The sequence below is a fragment of the Sus scrofa genome, chromosome 8 (genome assembly GCF_054392235.1).
Source record: "Sus scrofa isolate SSC_HxYL_T2T_F1_AM1 chromosome 8, Sscrofa_HxYL_maternal_Yorkshire_Landrace_v2.0, whole genome shotgun sequence".
Lineage (NCBI taxonomy): Eukaryota > Metazoa > Chordata > Mammalia > Artiodactyla > Suidae > Sus > Sus scrofa.
This window is the reverse complement of record NC_139390.1, coordinates 119,610,279-119,631,224: the sequence shown is the minus strand read 5'-3', so window position 1 is coordinate 119,631,224 and position 20,946 is coordinate 119,610,279. Positions and strand designations below refer to the sequence as shown.

At 37.3% G+C, this 20,946-nt stretch overlaps 1 protein-coding gene across 50 annotated transcripts in view; it reads right to left on the bottom strand.

Moving 5' to 3' along the window:
- The window catches only part of COL25A1 (collagen type XXV alpha 1 chain), a 456,561-nt gene that overhangs the window by 172,585 nt on the left and 263,030 nt on the right, over positions 1-20,946 (bottom strand). The gene's annotated exons all lie outside the window — the stretch shown is intronic.

Sequence of the window (20,946 nt, the reverse complement as noted above, 5' to 3'; positions counted from 1 at the left end):
GATTAAAAAAAGCCAAAACTCACTGGTATTATTAACCAAAGGATAGGCAGTAATACAAATTAACAAATTATTTGAATCAGAGAGTCTCTTTACAATGGCATTTTGCTGCTTCCAACTACATCAAGTTAACAATCCAATATTTAGTGGACATACAGATCGTTCAGGTATCAGTACCAATGGCTGGTTGGTTACTATTTGAAGATAAAGGCTTGTTGCTAAAACAAGGTTGCTGTCTATGGGAAAGAAATATGGTAAAATTACTGGTCACAAATAAGTGAATAGTGAGTCACAACTTTATATGAGGTTTCTTTGGGGATTCCTGTCCTTCTGGTCTGGTCTAGTATGTTGAAGTCAGATCTTTTACAATGTCCACTTTAACAAACAAATAAGAATATTTGAAATTATCTTTCTTTTTTACTTATTTATTTATTTTTTAAATAGTTATTTCTCCAGTACTTTTTTTTCCTACTGTACAGCATGGTGACCCAGTTACACATACATGTACACATTCTATTTTCACACATTATCATGCTCTATCATAAATGACTAGACATAGTTCCTAGGGCTACACAGCAGGATCTCATTTCTAATCCATTCCAAAGGCAACTGATTGTATCTATTAACCCCAAGCTCCCCAACCACCCCACTCCTTCCCTCTCCCCCTTGGAAACCACAAGTCTATTCTCCAAGTCCATGATTTTCTTTTCTGTGGAAAGGTTCATTTGTGCCTTATATTAGATTCCAGATATAAGTGATATCATATGGTATTTGTCTTTCTCTTTCTGACTTACTTCACTCAGTATGAGAGTCTCTAGTTCCATCCGTGTTGCTACAAATGGCTTTATTTTGTTCTTTTTTTATGGCTGAGTAGTATTCCATTGTGTATATATATCATGTCTTCCTAATCCAATTGTCTGTCATTGGATATTTGGGTTGTTTCCATGTCTTGGCTGTTGTGAATAAAGCTGCAATGAACATGCAGTGCATGTGTCTTTTTTAAGGAAAGTTTTGTCTGGATATATACCCAAGAGTGGGATTGCTAGATCATATGGTAGTTCTATGTATAGATTTCTAAGGTATCTCCATACTGATCTCCATAGTGGTTGTACCAGCTTACATTCTCACCAACAGTGCAGGAGGGTTCCCTTTTCTCCACACCCCCTCCAGCATTTGTTATTTGTGGACTTATTAATGATGGCCATTCTGACTGGTGTGAGGTGGTACCTCATAGTAGTTTTGATTTGCATTTCTCTAATAATCAGTGATGTTGAGCATTTTTCACGTGCTTATTGGCTATCTGTACATCTTCCTTGGAAAAATGTCTATACAGGTCTTTTGTCCATTTTTCAATTGCGTTATTGGCTTTTTTGCTGTTGAGTTGTATAAATTGCTCGTATATTCTAGAGATTAAGCCTTTGTCAGTCACATCATTTGAAACTATTTTCTCCCATCCTGTAAGTTGCCTTTTTGTTTTCTTTTTTCTGTTTCCTTTGCTGGGCAAAAGCTTGTCAGTTTGATTAGATACCATTGGTTTATTTCTGCTCTTATTTCTTCTGCTTTGGGAGACTGACCTGAGAAAATATTCATAAGGTTGATGTCAGAGAATGTTTTGTCTATATTCTCTTCCAGGAGTTTGAAGGTGTTTTGTCTTATATTTAAGTCTTTAAGCCATCTTAAGTTTATTTTCATGCATGGTGTGAGGGTGTGTTCTAGTTTCATTGATTTGCATGTAGCTGTCCAGGTTTCCCAGCAATAGTTGCTGAAATGACTGTCTTTTTCCCATTTTATGTTCTTACCTTTTTGTCAAAGATTAATTGACCATAGGTGTCTGGGTTTATTTCTGGATTTGAAATTATCTTTCTAATTAGTTTTATATAATTAGCTCTAATTACATAAATTTGTTAGCATTAGATACTAACAATGTCTTTATTATTAATGTTTCTATTAAAGTCTTAATTATTACTCAGTAGTTGGAACATTCTTTTTAGAGCACTGTTAGAGGTTTATTAATTTACTACCAAAGTATTTATAGGTTTCAATGGTAAACTTCAAATTAGCTCCTATTCAAATGACTTCAAATACAGAACTTACAGTAACAACCTATTTGTATTAAGCCTTTAATATGGGTCTATAATGATTTTAGTCTCCCAACTTCTATTTCTATCCAAATAACGAACGTTTTAGCTCTTTTTCCATGCTCTATTATCTATTTCAAATAAATGATAAAACCAAATTAAAAGCACAGTGAATAAGAGGTACAATAAATGAGATTCAGGAAAATATTGGATTTCAATCTACATAGAAATAATTGAAATATGCCTGGAAAAGACAGATATATTTATAGGGGTTGGATGTTCCAATAAAGGCCTTTTATTCACTAGAACTGTGAATTTAGTCTACTTTGAACTGGCAAAAGCTAAAGAGGGGATGATTTTAAGAGACAGCTAATCATGAAAACAAAATTAAATTCTGCTAGAGGTAGAAAAATGAAAAAGGAGCAAACCCTGGAAATTCTTGGCAGTCAGATCTCCTGAAATAAGAATGGGGTTATGATTTCTATCCCAGAAAAGTATAGATCATTTTCGGTTTGGAAATAGAACAATATTTTTTTCTGCTCGAAACTTTTCATTACTATAGAATTATGAGGACAAGCAAGTTTCATTTTCCAAGCATTTATGGCCAACTCTCAGCCAGGCAATGTGCTCCGAGTTGGAGGATGGACGTGTAAATATAATTATAACTAGTGGAGTGAATGCTGTGTTGTGGGAGTACAGAGAAGAGTGAAGGTAGGAGAGCTGGAGTTAAAAAGATGACTTTGGAACTGGTGATTGAAAGTCAGCCAAGGAGAAGGGGGACTGGGGAGGAGGGAGTCTATTTAGGCAGAAGGGATGAACAGGCAGATGTATGAGGGGACTTCCTGCCATCAGAGACAGATGAAGAGTTCTGAGTGGTAAGAATGTATGTGGCTTAGAGAGAGGAGATGAGAGACAGCAGGAAAAAGAGTTTGGGGAGGTTGCCTAACAATACCCAAGTCCGTGGGCTGAACTCCTCCAGCAATTTAACAAGGGGGTGATGGAGCTCTGAGAGCATGGGAGACTATTCTTAAGAAGTTGCTGCCTTGCTTCAAGAGAGAGATGGCAATGATAATAAGTTAAGATCATGACAGCTGAGGACACAGCAAAAGCCTTAGATTTAGGAGACATTTCTGAGGCAGTACCAACAAGACCAGTTAATTGAGTGGACATGTGGGCCACTGACAGTTCATCAGCATGGTTGGAGAAGTCCTACTCATGTGACATTCACAATTTAGGGCATCTGAAGAAAAGTGTTGGTCTAAGCCGGTTCAACCTTGATAAACACAACAGCTTCAGAGCCAAGTGAACCATCTAAAATGTCAAATCCAGTTGAGGGATATATTTCAAATCCAAACAGTAATGGCAAATTTAGCTGACCCAATCAGAAACAGCTGAGAGAGAGTCAGGTGGTCAGGGGAATGCGCCGAGAATGCATCATCTTTGTTGGGTAAAAGGAGAATGGATGCTTTCTGGTGGCTGTACTGGGCTGCAATCCTGCAGAAACCTTCTTTCTTCTTTGTTACCTTATGAATAAAGTACATTTCCATTCCTCTATTTTTTAAACTGTAAACTGAACGTGAAATCACTATATTTTAAAAGCCATAATTTCCTTAGTCTTTTAAAGATAAAGAAGACAGAGTCAGTGGCACGGCCATTCTCTAGAAGCATAGCAGAACCTCGGTGGCCATGGCATGGTTTGATGTCTGTTTGCTCAGCCCTTGAAAACATTACTTATCAATCAATGCTCACAGTCATCCAGGGAGGAAGGAAACATGAATATTCAGCATTCCCTTGTTCAAGTAGGATAGAAGCCCAATTTGTAAGATTTCCGTCTTCTCTCTGACCATATCCTTAACCTGGCCCATTATGCTAATGAGATAGATACTCAAGCCAGAGACATGAAGACTCTATATTTGGTACCATGGCTCATTAGCATTTATCTGAAACTATACGAAGTCATGTTGCAAAGAGTATTAACAATAGAAAAATCTAGTATTTACTTGAAAAATGGGGACCCTAGCTATTTACATGTGGATAAATCTACCTTGTGTCTGAGTAAAATGCAGTTAGCATAGGTTCACCTCTAACTAAAATGCAAACATATGTTCTTCCAAGTATATACCTCAACCTTGAACTCATATATATTGTTTTCTGCTTTACTAGCTTAATATATTTTTAGGGACATTTCTTTCTCAGATCACTAAGTTTGTTCGTTTCATGGACTTCCAACTTTGCAAATAACTTCAGCAAGTAATGTGTAAATTTAAAGCTTTTAATGGAAAATCTGATGTGAAAATGTAGGAGTTCCTATATATAGCAGTGTGTGTGTGTGTGTGTGTGTGTGTGTATTTATGCTTGTGTATAATTTCTTTTTCAATACTTCAGAAAAGAGTAAAAAAATAAGGAAAAGTATAATTGGGTGCAACTATTTTAAAATAAAATAAATTATCTTGATGATTAAGAGCTCAAGGTTTAGAGTTGGATCCAGACTGAAATCCCTGTTGTGATCACTAGTGTGATCTTTAGCAGGTTAATTAATCTCTTTGAGCCTGGGTTTCCTCATTTGAAACATGGGAAAAACCACTGCTCACTGTATGGCTAAAATGAAACACTGTCCACAAAGCAAGTTGTAGAAAGTCTGATCAACTGTTGGTAGTGATTATGAAGCACAATTCAATATTTTAAGTCTTTTAGTCAGGCTAAATCTTTTCTGGGTAGTTTACCTGAGGATGAAGAAAGTAAACATACTGATTTCCTAAAATTAAAAGGCAATGTAGTGAGAAACATATTAGGTGGATGGTTGAAAACATTTGAAGAATGTTCAGGTTTAATATAGTTCACTTAAATGTTCAGGAACTATTGCCAAATGTAACAAAGCAAAACAAAAGATCTTAGTTGTCATTACCACATTACTTTAATAACTAAAGAGTACTAAACTTCAGGCCTTAGCACTACCTGGTCACCTGTAGCATATAGTAGGTGCTCAACAAAGTCAAGTTAATTCTTGCTTAATTGAAACACCCAGAAAGAAAAAAAATGCAATAAAACTCTCAGTGTCCAAAGCAGCAACATATAAAAGAATTATACAAGAACCAGATTCAATGTTGCTGCAGAAGAACTGTGTTTATTATAGTGTCAAACTCTGCTGAGCCAGGGGAGGGACTTACAGCTATAAACAGACTTATTACTTCAGACTTTACACCTTTCATTTTGCATTGAAAATTAAAAGGGACCAAAGAGAAAAGGGGATCGGTATAAAGAGAAATTTAAAATATCAAAACCAGCCCCACTTTTTGCAAAACTAATTTTTACAGCTATCATTTTCTGGGCATTTTCTGTAGTAAGATCGTAACTGTAAGTTCTTTTATGATGTCAGTTTGAGCCTTGAACTAGGGACTATACGTACCCATGATCGGCCTTAAATCATAAGCAGCTGCCATAAGGAAACAATTAGTGAGGTCTAGCACTAAAAGAAAATTTAGAAAAACCAAACATTAAAAAAGGACTCTCGAAAGTGAGGCTGATGTAGCTCAACGGAGTTAAGAGCTTAAGAAACAGCAGGAATCAGGTAAGCTCACTCTGGCTTTCTTTTCTAACACAATACAAATTAAATACAGCCAAATTACTACTCCTGCCATTCAAAACCAAGAAGTCCTTTCTTTCTAGAATCATTCCTTACATCTGAATATATTAAGGGATTGCAAAAACTTTTGTATAACTTTGCTTTTTTTAAACTTATTTTTAAGAGGTCAAATAAAGTGAACTCCATGGTGAAAGACTCGGAATCCTAAACATTCCTTTTGTCGAAAGAAAGTATCAACTTGCTCTCTACTTGCCCACAGTAGCCCCTGTGATTTTACAGCTAGTGGTGTAAACTATCCTACAATACTCCTACTGTCCTCAGTATAATTCAAATATATTCAAAGGTACATCCACCTTTAAACCTTGAGTTTAATTTATAATTGTCTATTTCTTCATGTTTCCTAATGTGCTGTCCCCAAATAATTTTGCCCAGGCTATTTAAGAAAGCTTAGTTTGAAGGTCACTCTGAATCTTTGCTTCAGTGTAGTATCTTATAGAGCAATGTTGGTTTTGTGAAGGACAACTGAGCACAGTGCAGAGACAAGAGTAGGATGTCCCTTTGAGTCTAAGGGGATAGGCAGAAGGGATGGAAAAAACTGTCAGGTGAGGCTAGAAGAGCGTGAATCTCAGGGTTTGTCTATGGTTCTTGAGTTTTCTATACAACTCTGAAGCCCAATCCCCCTCGTTCTCAGCTGATGATTAAACAGATCTAAAGCTTTTAATGTAAGCTTCTACAATTCCATGCTCTCCATCTCAGATCTTCCTGTATCCTCACCTCCTCTCCCCTGGGAGTGAAGGTAACATGGTACCCATTTTCCCCACCCTCGCCTTGCTCTTCACTGTTGCTCTTGCTTGTCTCTTCAACTATCACATTTCCCTTAGATTCTTCTTCTTGGTCTCCAAACACTTCCTTTCACCCTCTAAAAATCAAAGGGAAGAAAAATTGCCTTTGCCCTCTTCTAAGGTCCTAACTTCTTACCATCTCCATCAAGCTCCCCTAAATACCAGACTAGTCATAGAAAGAAAGGAAATTGAATTTGAGGGAAGAGAAAGGAGGTAGCAGAGTAGCAGTCATCTTTTTACATTCTGGTTTGGGGAACAATAAAGTAACATGAGTTGGTCTTGAGAGCATTTCTTTCCATTAGGAAGAAGAAAGCTGAGCTATGGGAAAGGAAACTGCTGAGCCAGTTGTCGGGGCCTTGAGGAGCTATCCTGAGCTAAACTAAAACTAAATAAACTGGGAGCTTTGAGGAAGGGGGTTGAAAAAGCCCATAAATGTCAAGATTGCCCAAATTTGTGTCTAAACCTTTTGTCTTTTCACTTTACTCCCTTCATCAGCTATCAAATATACTATGTGGCTTTAACTATTACCTGACTTATATCCTAAACTCTTTTCCAAGCTGCAATCCTGCATTCCCAACTGCTCACCAGATGTCTAAGCCAAGATATGCCATCATCAGTGCAAACTCAACATTCTCAAACCAAACTTCTCAATTTCTACTGCAAGCCAGTCATGACTTCTGACTTTCCTATTTTTGTTTAACACACTGCTACTCCTGCCAGCCTGAAAGCTCAGTGTGGTGTTTGATTCAGTAAACAGAACCTCTGGCAATACCCACAGATTCCATTCTCCCCCAAATCCTTCAAATCTATATTTCCACGTTTGTTGATAGAACCTTTGTTCCTGGAAGACAAGAATAGTCTATAAGCATCTTTGGTCTTCCTTTACTCTACCATCCTACACGCTTTTGTCAGGCTATATTTTCTAAAGTATATTTCTGACCGTATCATTCCTCAGCTCAAAAACCATCAAGGGCTCATTTGTAACCCACAATGAAAAAGTTGTTATAGGAAATAATCCTTCATGGATGGAAAAGCTATTAGGTGACATGTTGCAGGAAATCAGGCCAATACCACAGACCTGCCAATCAATCAAACATGTTATGCGTCTTGATATGATGAGGTAAGAAGTGTAGTAAGCCTTTATAAGATACTCTTCCTGAAAAATTGAACCAGAACTTAATCAAACCTCTAAATGGAACTTTTAGAAGATATTTACAAGAAATACAGACGATAAGAGAATAAGTTAAAATCACCACAAGGAAGTCAAACCAATTCAGAATGTGGGGCCTTTTATATATAGGATAAATGTCCTGGAAAAATTGATGACATAAAAAAATAAAAAAATAAAGAAGGTGACTGTAGAAGAAAAGAGATTGAAGAGTTATAGCAATTCAATGCCAAGTATGGGCTGTGGGTCTTGATTCAACCATCTATAAAGAGACATTTTTGAGACAAGTGGGGAAATTTGAATATGGACTGGGTTAGACGATATTTTAAAAATTATTAATTTTATTAGGATCAATGATGAAATAATGGCTACGGTACAGGAAGGCCCTATCAGTTAGAGATTCATATTTCAGTATTTGCAGATGCAAGGACATGATATCTAGGTTTTGCTTTTAAATACACCATCAAAAAAAAAAAAAACAAGAAACAAAATAAACAAGAAGAAGTGATTCATGAAACAAGATTAGGCTTTGACAATTCTTGAAGCTGGGTAATGGGTTTAGGACAGTTTATGACACTATTTTCTCCTCCTTTAAAGAAGTAGCTATATGATTAAAAGTTTAGTTTAGTGACATTTCTGGTGCCTACCGAATAAAGTATTAACTTCTGCCTCTGTCCAAAGTCCTCTATAATCTGCTTCTAACTTTCCTTCTCTGCTTTATCCTCATCCCATCCCTGCCTCCATCCCCACAAGGAGACTCTCCTCCAGCTGGCCTTGAGTGCCAGCTGTTGTCAGAATACACCTCACTCTCTTCAGTTTTGTATCTTTGCTTATGCCATTCTTTCTGCTGAATAACCATCTTCAATTATCATTTGCTTGGAATAATTATAGCACACCTTTCTTGACACCTCTTACCTGGCACTCTGAGATTACTTAGAAAAAGCCACAGTAGGAGTCTGAGTTTCTGAAAGAAATTATTAGTCCTTGCAGTAAAAGTCCTATCCCTACCTCTGCTATGACCCTACTATCAATATTGCCAGTCACCAATGGCTCATCTTAGCGACCTCTCTTTCCTAAACTTTCCTTGACCCTCTTTTGGGTATGTTATTTCCCTTTTTTTGAATTCCTAAAGCACTTGTAACTCTTTTATAAAACTTAGCTCATGCTCACTAGGTATGAGATATATGTTTCATACTAAACTACCAGGGCCCTTGAGGTCAGGAACAGAGGCATATGTAAGAAAGGGAAATGCAGCAAACACTGACTTTGGAGGGGTTACTATGTTCTACCACATGACCTCTGGCATGTCACTTAACCTCTCTGAGCCTCAGTTCCCACATCCATAAGATGAAACAAACAACAGTCGTCTCATAAAGGAGTTGTAGGAAGTAATTAAAAGAACATATGGTCTTTTAAAAATATTATTTCCCTTCTCTTCTCTTCCTAATTCAAATGTGTAGTCTTGTACCTTATACATGGAAGGTATTCAATAAATATATTAGCAGATTTCTGGCAACAGAGGTTTCTACTAAGACATCAGGACCAAAATTAATATTCCCTGAATAGCCTGTTAACAATAAAAAAGTCAGATATCTGGGACTTCCCTGGTAGCACAATGGGTTAAGGATCTGGTGTTGTCACTGCTTTGGTGCAGTTTGATCCTTGGCCCAGGAACCTCTGCCAAGGGCATGGCAAAACAAACAAACAGCCATCCTAGATATCTGTATGTTCAACACACTTCTATTTAATGCTTGTGAGGATATATTTGACTTTAGCTGGAAATTATGCTTCTCAAGGTCATTACCATTGCTCATTGTGGACTCATGACTAGTTCATAAGAGTTAAGACTGATAGCAAAAGGAATAAGTACCTTTGCACAGTTTCTTGAAGAGAAAATAAACTCTATTCAATGAAAGACTTTTTCTTCACATCTCAGACATGGGCAGATATTTTTGGCTCCCTTTTCCCTCCTGCCTGTGACTTCAAACTTTTAGAGGGAGTATTCTATTTTCATTCTCCCCACATTTTCAATACTGAGTCACTCCTAAAACGTTGGCAACACTGCTTTGAAAACCACAGGTGGCTAAAGTTACTATGACACTTCTTTTTATTTGTTTTAAGTGAGGCAATCAAGTGTTTATTTAAAGAGAGAAGAGAGAGGATAGGTGTGGAGAAAATATAGCCATAGGCAGTGGGGGGATGTGGGCGGAGGGAGAAAGAAAGACAGAGACAGAGCAGAAGAGCGAGAGAGGGAGAGATCAACATGTGCTTTGGAGGTCGTTTAAATCACTTGATGAGACGTAATTGCAGGCCCAGTGACAAGGGTTCACATGCTGACCCCTCCTCCTTCAGCTTCTTGGCAAAGCTTTCTGGGTCTTCTACTGTCACATGGGGCTTCCTCTTCTGCACTTCATGACTAACCTTACTCTCCCTGCCCTGTGACTTTTTCTCTGGCCCTCTACATACGCTCCCTGGGCATCTCACTCATCCCCACAGTTTCAGCTACCGCTTGTCCATCTCCTCTGTACCCAGCTGTGACTTCTCTCTAGGATGATGCCTACTGCCCACCACACATTTCCTCCTGGGTACACTATTCTCATCACAGTTCATGATGCCCACCACTAAGACTCCGGTGAGTTTTCTTCAGAGTTAACAGCATGCACTTCATTCAGGGTCCTGATGGTCCAAACTGAGATTTGTAGTAATTAGATAAGGAGGTTTTCCTTCGGGCAGATGCAGCCCCCACCAGGGCACACTGACTGGCAAGTGAAGCATGAGCCAGATTTGAGACCACACCTGTTCCTTGTCAAGCAGCCTTGTGCAATGCACAACTTGTACAAATATAAATGGTGACCCTGAGTTTACTGCAAGGAGTAACATTTCTTTGAAGAACTCAAAACCCCATGATGTAGGAGTTTGGGATTAACATATACACATGAGTATATATCAGATAGATAATCAACAAGGGCCTACTGTATAACACAGGAAACTCTACTCAATATTCTGTAATAACCCATATGGAAAGAGAATCTGAAGAGAATGGATATAGGTATCTGCATAACTGAATCACTTTGCTGTACACCTGAAACTAACACAATGCTGTAAATCAACTATTCTCCAATATAAAATAATTTTTAAAAAACCCACTATACTTATTTTTTTACAAATAGCTCCATAACTCAGGCTTCCAGGTAAGAGGTTTCAAGGAAGGTGTGCCAAAACCAAGCAAATGATAATTGATATTTATTCAACTGTATCAACTGAGGATAGATCACCTTTGACTTATCTTTAATTCCAAGCATTTTTATAAAAAGAATATTTACGGAATGTGCGCTACTGTGATAGATTCTGCCTGATCTACAATCTGAAATAATTAATACTGAATAAAGTAACCCTTTGGAAAAAACACACTTGATACATAAAGGCTCATATTAGCTTGGGGAGGTAATGGAATCTCCTACAGTCATTGTTTAAACTAGGTTTAAATGAGGTCTATCCAAAAGAAAGAAGATAGAATAAAATGTTTCTGGAGCTATCTTTCTACTTACTGTCTTATAGCATTCCTCTATTTTAATCTCTACATGATCCAAGGTGTATATTTTGTATTAAAAATGTGATATCAATTAAAATATGACTGGAAGTATTTAAAGGGGGAACAAAATAAATTTAGCTTATTAAGAATTCTCATAAGATATCAAAATTATCAAAGAAACCCATAAAAACATACAAAAGAAACTCCATGTGCATATATAATATTGAGAAATAATAATAAGCTTGAGAAAAATTATAAATATTTTTTTTTAGGGCTGCACCTGCGGCATACGAAGTTTTCCAGGCTAGAGGTTGAATCGGAGCCACAGCCGCCAGCCTATACCACAGCCACAGCAACACAGGATCCGAGCCGTGTATGTGACCTACACCACAGCTCATGGCAACATCAGATCCTTAACCCAGCAAGGCTAGCAATTGAACCTGAGTCCTCATGAATGCTAGTCGGATTCGATGAGAACTCTGTGAATTAGTTTTAATTCACTGAAAAACGGTGAATTTAAAAAATTTTGTAATGAAGTATACTTATTATATTAGGTTCAGATGTACAACATATCAATTCAATATTTTTATAGATTATACTCTATGGAAAGTTATTACAAAACAATACAGAAATAAAGGTTTGTTGTTGCAGCCACCCAGTCTATGGCACTTTGTCGCAGCAGCTGCACTGACTGCAACACACACATGTACTGATGCGTACTGAGCTGAATTGTCAAGGGGAACTTTGTGGATCTTCTGCACTCTCTGCACGTAGCTCTTTACTCTCCAGCCTGCCCCGCAAATCCCAGCTGCCTTGACCTCCTCTGGGGTCAGAGACCTCTGTTTAGTTGCTCCTTCTTATGCTGTAGCTGAGGAATTCTCTCTAGGAAGTACACTAGGGCAATCTTTGGGTTCGCCTTGTTCATTTTCCTTCTCTCTGCTGCCTGTGGTCCAATGCCTCAAAATTGTTGTTGGACATATTCTTTCCAGTCATTTCATTGTATAAGAAGGAGGCTAAATCTTGACCCTTTTATTTCATCATGGATATGAGCAGAAGTCTTACAGCCTGTTAGTAAACTAAGCATATACTATAGACTCAATGCCACAAATGTCTAGTAGGGAAAGTCTTCCTTCATTTTTATTTCAAAACTTACTTGGCCATTTGGGTCTCTTTCTCGTTCATGTGGATTCTATAGCCAGCTTATTAAATTCCCTTAAAAATTCCTGTTGGAGACTTGTGGTTGCCAAGGAGGAGGAGGAGGAGGGAGTGGGATGGACTGGGAATCTGGGGTTAATAGATGCAAAATATTGCATTTGGAGTGGATAAGCAATGAGATCCTGCTGTATAGCAGGATGGACAATATCTAGTCATTTATGATGGAGCACGATGGAGGATAATGTGAGAAAAAGGATGTATATGTGTATGTGTGACTGGGCCACTTTGCTGTAGAGTAGAAAATTGACAGTAAACCAACTATAATGGAAAAAATAAAAATCATTATAAAAAAATTTCTGTTTGGTTTTGGATTAAGACTGAATTAAATTTATATACCAATAGGAGATATAACTAATATCCTTATGTTTGCATATAGTTTGCCCTTGGATGGGAAAAGTTAATATCATTGAAATACAATAAAGAAAAATATTCTAACTCAAACTCTTTGATATCTTTAGAATGAATTAGACACACTTACAAATGTGCATATAAATGTTTGTTTTAGATACACTGTTAGTATATCCAACAGTGGAGAGTTATTTTTCATGGATTTCTTAATTTTAAGATTAAACTACTTATCTTAAGCCTCTCTGCTTTGAGGCCATTATTTTATTCTTTTATCCAGCAAAAGAAGCATCACTATAAAGGTAAGATGTCTTCATGGCTCTGTCTCAGTGTGAATGCTTATGTGAAAAGTTATGCATGCAGGTGTTTAGTAATAACACTTCTGTGTACCATATCTTGTTCCAAGTGCTTCATTAAGGCTTGTATTAAGTCAAACCACCATCCTTATTTTAAATTAAAAAACTAAAGGTAAAAAATAACTTGCTCAAAGTCATGAAGCTCTTAAGTGGTAGACGAGGATATAAAGCCAGGTGTCTGCTCATGGAGACCATTCCCCTTAACCCTATTCAATGTACTCCATGTGCTGCTTTTAAAATGGACTGTTACAGAGTTCCCATTGTGGCTCAGAGGTAACGAACTCAACTAGCATCCATGAGGACACGGTTTGATCCCTGGCTTAACTCTATGGGTTAAGGATGTGGTGTTGCAATAAGCTGCAGTGTAGGTCGCAGATGCTGCTTGGATCCTGTGTTGCTGTGGCTCTGGCATAGGACAGCAGCTGCAGCTCTGATTCAAACCCTAGCTTGGGAACTTCCACAGGTGTGGCCCTAAAAAAGGCAAAAAAAAATAAATAAATAAATAAAATGGACTGATACAAGTTGATATTTTCAGTTATTTCAGTCATTTCATCCTCAGATGAATTTAAAATTATCTTTAAATCTGAATTAATTATACATTTATTTAATAAAACTTTATTGTGCACATTCCATATATGGACACTGTATTAAAAATTGAGATACAAAAATCAGTAAGTTTGGGGAATGATAATAGCTTCTACATATGCAAATCAATGCCAGAGTAATTTAATTATTCATAAAATTTATGCACAATTCACCTTTATTCAGATGGAATTAAAAGGAATATATTCAATGAAAACAAAACACAAAGTTAGCAATGGAAATTCTTCAATTAATATGCTTTTCCATTAATTCATTAGTAAAGAATTCTAAGGTAAAATTAAAGTTTTAGATAATGTTATACCATTTCAATACACAAAAGACTATGTAAAAATAAAGAAATATGGATAGTAGTAAAATAAATAAACTTAAAGGTGTAAGTTATTTGGAATACAAAGGAGTCTTTCATGTTGTGTTAACCATTTACTTAATAAAATGCCAAAAAAAGAGTTCCCGTCATGGCTCAGCGGTTAATGAACCTGACTAGTGTCCATGAGGTCATGGGTTTGATCCCTGACCTCACTCAATGGGTTAAGGATATGGCATTGCTGTGATTTGTGGTGTAGGTCACAGATGCTGCTTGGATCTGGTGTTGCTGTGGCTGTGGCATAGGTCTGTTGCAATAGCTCTGATTCGACCCCAACCCTGGGAACCTCCTTATGCTGTGGGTGCTGCCCTAAAAAGACAAAAAAAACACAAAAAACAACAAAAAAACCCCCCAAATCTGAAATTTTTATAATCACTCTCTTTATCATATAATGACCACATAAAATGCAGACAATAGGGCATAATAATACTTTTTAGGTATAATGTGATTTATTCAGGATAGAATACATTACTAGTTTAATATGACAGTTCTATTATATAGTGAGTAAAGACTTTTTAGGTATAATGTGTATAAAGACTATTATATAGTGAGTAAATACTTTTTAGGTATAATGTGATTTATTCAGGATAGAATACATTACTAGTTTAATATGACAGTTCTATTATATAGTGAGTAAAGACTTTCTGTACACACACACACACATAGACATGTTTGCACACACAGACACATGCATTTCAAATTTCTTGGAGAATGCTATGTCCTTTCCTTGCCCCCAAGTTAGACAATGTGGATCTGACAAAGGCTGGACTGAACACAAACATGAAATATGGGAATTGCTAAAGTGTTAGGTTAGAAGGAGCTTAATATATAATTAAAAACATATGAATAGAAAGTTAAATACTGCCCCTAAATACAGTATTTTTAAGGAATAATTCTTTACAAAGCACACACAACTTGATCTTTGTAAATTTTAGTAAAATGTTGTGAAATGGAAATGACAATGTTAGAATACAAAAAACCAAGAAAGTAAAAGGGGGCTTGGGGGGAGGGCAGGCAAAAGTGACAATCTTCCCTTTCTTTTTAAGAGCATCTGAACAAGTACAAATGGAAGGCGCACGCCTCCATGTGCAGTTGTCTGATGGTATTTGCTTGTGGTTTTCTCTTGCATTTTTTTCTCACTGAGTAATACAGAACTACACCATGCAGGCAACTTTAGTTCTCCAAATTCCTAAAGGAATTATATCTCCTTTATGATCACATGCAACTCCAAAGGGAAGTTATGAGGAGGGCTTTAAAATTCTAAAAACTTTATGCAAGAGAAATGCCCTTGCTATAGAAGGGATACCTTTCACTAAATATAATGGTTCCACTCTTTCATTATCCTCTACTGAATATACTGATGGAGCTATGGGGTGACAAGAAGGCTGATACATTTTATAAAGTGTTTTAGATAGAATCCTGAGAAGGTTTTTAAAAAACAAGTAGGTCCTACAATTTGAATTAAATTATTTATTAGTGGGAGAATACTATTGCCTAACCAATGTGCTGTTCAACACAACCACTATGAGCTACTTTCTACAGCTGTCTTAATCGTTAAAAATCAAATCCAAGCTTTGAACCCTACAAATAAATGATTACAAAATAAAATAACACATCATAAGTATGGCCCCAGGCTAATGCTATCTGTTTATTTTCACCAAAGATGAAGTGTAAGTATGAATAAGCTACTATAGTAAAAGGAGACAAAGGTATCCAAGCCCTCCAAAGCACGTGGATGTGAGATATTAACATTAATAAAAGCTCAGAAAAATCTCAGAGCTTAGAGTTCTTAGACCAGTTTCACATGGTATTACTGATGACACATGGTATTACGACTGGGCATTTAGGATTAGGAAAAGCTGATAGTTTTCGCTCCCCCTTCAGCTTCTTTTTCCTTAATCTCTTGTATGCACCATTTGAAACTCAATAAGATTTGTTCAACTTCTACTACATACAAAGAACTAAGTTAGGTGTTGTTAGCTGTTTCTCTAAAGACTGAAAAAAGTAGAGATGTCACTCTTGAAGATCATGACAGCTAGTGATAAAGAGAGAAAAGATGTTTATAAATAACCATGATACAATAGAAAGGAAAAGGGAGGTAGGGAATTAATGTTTTCTGAGTGCCTGCCACGTACTAGACATCATGCTATAAGTTATACATATCTTATTTTAACCTTCACTCCTTCTGTTGAGATAAGACATTATCATCTCTACAGATGGGAGAAATTAGACTCAGAGTGATTGAGTAACTCGCCCAAGATCACAAAGCTTATAAGGGGAAGAGCTAGGATTTCACATTTGATTTGTCTGGCTTTGTTGTCTATGCCTCCTCTATTTTAGATGTCAAGTAATGTAAAAAGCTGTACAAGAGTTCCCTGGTGGCTCAGCAGCTTAGGGATTCAATATTTCACTGCTGTGGCTCAGGTTCGATCCCTGGCCCAGGAACTTCCAGATGCTGAAGGCATAGCCAAAAAAAAAAAAAAAAAAAAAAGAAACAGATAAAGTGCTGTGGGGATTCAGGAAAAGGGAGAAATTGCATTCAGCTAAGGGATATTAATGACATCTTGATGGAAGAAGTGAGATGTAAGTATAAAGGATTATCATATTTCAATGATTATCATATTTCGATGATTATCATATTTCGATGACACTGAGTGTATCTAGGGGCTAGGAGGGAAGCAGTTATGGAGAAAAGTAATTTAAGAAGACAAATGAAGAAAACCAGGTTTGAAGAAAAGAAGGTAAATGGTTTGATTTGGTTCGGATGAAGCATTGTGTCCAGAAAGAACATTAATGAAAAATCAGTGTGAGACAGTGCTAGAAAAACAGGCCAAATCAAAGGATCTGAATGTCAGGCAGGGGACTAGATTTTATTGCACTCTCAATGGTAATCATTTTGAGATTCAAAACTTGGTGGTTAGAAGACTGACATAATCAGAAGCATGCTATGAAAAATTTTATCTGGAAGACATATATAGGTTGATATTAGCTGATGCTACACTCAATCCCAACCCTTGATGTCTCCACAGTAAAGACAGGAAAAAGCTAAATGTTCCCTTTCCTGACTCAACTCCTTTGCAGAAGTGACTGGTCAGGCAACAGGCATGTCTTCAGAGTGTGCAGAATGCCAGCGGGGAAGTCAGGGTCAAGGGACAGAAATGTGGAGTCCTGTCAGGTAGGAAGTGAGCTAGAGGCATCTAATGGTTGGGTCAGCCAGTAGCAGGCTGCACCATGACTAATACCGGGCAGTGGTGAGGAAGGAAAAGGAGGACCTGAGGCGAAGACAGTAATGTAGAGGGTGTGGGTATAGGGGTCGGAGAAAGGGCTCAGTCTCCCGGACAGAGGTGCCTAGATCTGGCAGAAACCCAATCACCAGAACTAAGGCCTGGGGCCAGGACCACACTTAGAGCAGTGATATTGATGCTGGGTCACCTGCATGGTTGGAAAAAGGGCCTCCTTAACTGCCTCATGTCTAAAATCCCAATGGAATTTGGGAATTAACCAGCTGTGCAGGCACAGAGCAGGACTTGAGGATGGGGTTAAAGTCATCCTTGGAATGGTAGATCTGCAGAATTGATGGAACTTTAGTTCTCTACTTGACTATCAATATTAAAAGAACCATCAAAAGAACAGAGACAGAGTCTATCTTGTTCACCACAATTTCACAGCCTTATCATTTTGCCTTTTACTTAATAGGGGCGAAACAGATACGTGAGTTACTGAACTGAATTTATGCTATTATGAATTAATGAAAAACAGGATGATTTCATTTCAATCCATTAACTTTGCCCCACCTCCCAAATTTTTCTCATTACCTCTAGTTTGAAATGCAAATGCTCATCTGTCTTTTTTTCTAATTTCTTTCCCCTCTTTCTTTCCTTACTTACTCTCTGTTGTCATTTCTTACTTTTTTCTCTTTTTAACCAACCCTTTTCTTCAAATCTCTGTGACATTATTTACTCTAACCCATCCCTTTTCCTCTCCAAGAATGTGATTTCTTTGATTCCCTGGATTCACGGCACTATCTTCTCCATTCATTCCTCTGCCTCTTTTCCTACCTTAACCACAGATGTTGAATTGCCTTTTTTTTCTTTGTAATACCCTTTCACCATCTCACTTCCCTTGTCAAGAACCATTTTCTTACCCAGTTAGGTATGTGCACAGATTCACTTCTCTTCCCTAAGGCCTATTTATGAATTCAGTTTCATACTATCACTGTAAAAGCATTCACTGCCATTTAGTTTCCCAGTCTTCGCAATTTTTAACAATCTAAGCTAAATTCATTTAAGCTGTCTTCAACTTTAGGAAGATGACCAGAACTGCTTAATTATAAAACATTTTCACTTTTTACCATTGGTCTGCCAAATAAAACACTATTAATCTGTTTGGTTTGTTGTCGTTTTCTTATGGCTGTGCCTTAAGCATGTGGAAGTTTCTGGGCCAAGTATTGAACCTGAGCCACAGCAGTGACCCAAGCTGATGCAGTGATGCCTGATCCTAAACCTATTGCGCCACAAGGGAACTCCAACACTCTACCAATCCCTAAGTCCTGGAGTTTCTGCTGTGGCTCAATGGGTTAAGAATCTGAACCATAAAGATGTAGGTTTGATCTCCGGTCTCGTTCAGTGGGTTAAGGATTTGGCATTGCTGCAAGCTGTGGTGTAGCTCACAGATGCAGCCTGGATCTGGCATTGCTGTGATTATGGTGCAGGCTGGAATCTGTAGTTCTGACTTGACCCCTAGCCTGGGAACTTCTAAATGCCACAGGTGCAACCCTAAAGAGAAAAAAAAAATCTCTAAGTCCTTAATAAACAATGTGTGATACTGAAAAAGCAGAACTGAGTTTTATTAAGGAAGAGTTTTGTAGCAAATTACACTGTGAATAAGATGATGTGGTGATGTTACACCAGTGTAAGAAAACATTCTTTGAGGTAAGCATTTGCATAAAAATAAGAAGAAGAACAAAGTTAATAATCATCTAGTACTAAATGAAAACTTCACCAAGAATTCTTTAACTTAAAATCTAAAAATGGAAGTTTCCTTTGAAAAATACTTTGATAATGATGTACAGAGAAGAGGTAAGTCGGACCTTTCCTTGGGGACAGAGCAACCAAACTCTTTGCCTATTTTTTGTGCCACAGAAAGACAATGTGAGGATATGTCTTGGCTTCTCATTTCCACTCATACCTATCTTTTCTGAATCTATTGCTTTCCTTTTGATGTGACATGGGTAAAGCATTTTGGAAGAAATGAGCATGGGATGTGAGTGTCCATTAAAGGCAAATTTGTAGCCAAAACAACGGAAAACCAGAGCAGGTCACCATTTGAAAATGCCAGTCCTCCATCATGTTCCATCACAAGTGATTAGATACAGTTCCCTGTGCTACACAGCAGGATCTCATTGCTTATCCACTCCAAATGCAATAGTTTGCATCTACTAATCCCAAACTCTCAGTCCATCCCACTCCATCTCCCTCCCCCTTGGCAACCACAAATCTGTTCTCCATGTCCATGAGTTTGTTTCTTTTCTGTAGATAGGTACATTTGTGCCATATAATAGATCCCAGATATAAGTTGACAGAACATTGTAAATTAACTATAATAATTTTTTTAAATCACACTTTATAAAGAAAAAAAAAGAAAATACCAGTCCTATTCTCCTTAAAAGTTTCCAAAAACTTCCATATAGGCAGTTAGGTAGACAATTTTTCTGAAGAGCCATGGTAAATGTAAGACCTGATGTGAAGGTATTCTAAAGCGCCATGATATACTTTCAAATTTTAGCTGCAGTAATCCATCCATATATGTTCCTGGTTCTGATACATTCTGTGTACTCAAGATTTATTATGATCATGTTCTTCCTTTTACAGCTATTCTCCTTAATATCTCATTAACTAATACACTTTTAATGCTTCTCCTTTGTCTAGTCTTCCAAGTCTTTATATCCATATCTGAGTTTTCCCTTCTGTTTTGTCTATAGGACGCTCACAAGTTGTACCAGACATAGGTGTCAACCCACACCACTCCCTCCAAGACCATGCTAGAATACAGTTCCTGTATGTTCCCACTGCTTTCTGCATTCCTTGAGCAGCTGGAGCATGCTGTACCTTTTGGGGTAGGTCAGAGGTGCCAGGGAGTAACACCCAGGCATGATGCTCAACAATGAAAGAAAGGAAGAAACCAGTGGATAAATGCATCAATTTACCTGCCCCTCGGTGGTGAGATTCTGAGGCAAGCTCTAGACTGTCTCTCATAGGTTCTGAATATATAGACATAGGTTCTCATAGGTACATACACACACAGACACACATACAGAATAAGAAGAAATTAAAAAACATATATCTTGTAGATATAGGTCTATAATAATAATACTTTCAGGGCTATTGTGAACATTAAATTTAAAAAAAGAAGAGGCAAAGTGCCTTTTACTTTGTCTTTACCTTGTTATAAGGTAGCAGTTTCAAATTTAGGGAATAAGCTATGACTTCCTTCTGTAGGTGTTTTTCCCTCCAATAATTAGCTTGAGACAACTTAGAATATGAGCGTGAAAAACAGAAATAATGAGAGTATTCTCTGATGGGTATATAAATTAATTACATGTCAAGATATCTCTCATGAGTAGTGTGAAAAGGACTGCTCTGCTGGAGGGGTTTTTGTCTGTTTCATCAAACATATTCAGAGCTCATAAGAACTATGAATTATATATTCTTGTGGCCTAGTATTAGAATTAACACACAGTAGACAATTTATGATATTGACTAACAAAGATATCATGAAAATCATCCACATATGAAACAATCTAGGACAGAAACAGCATTCAGTATATCAAGGGGAAAGAGACATAAAAGGAACTCCGGACATAA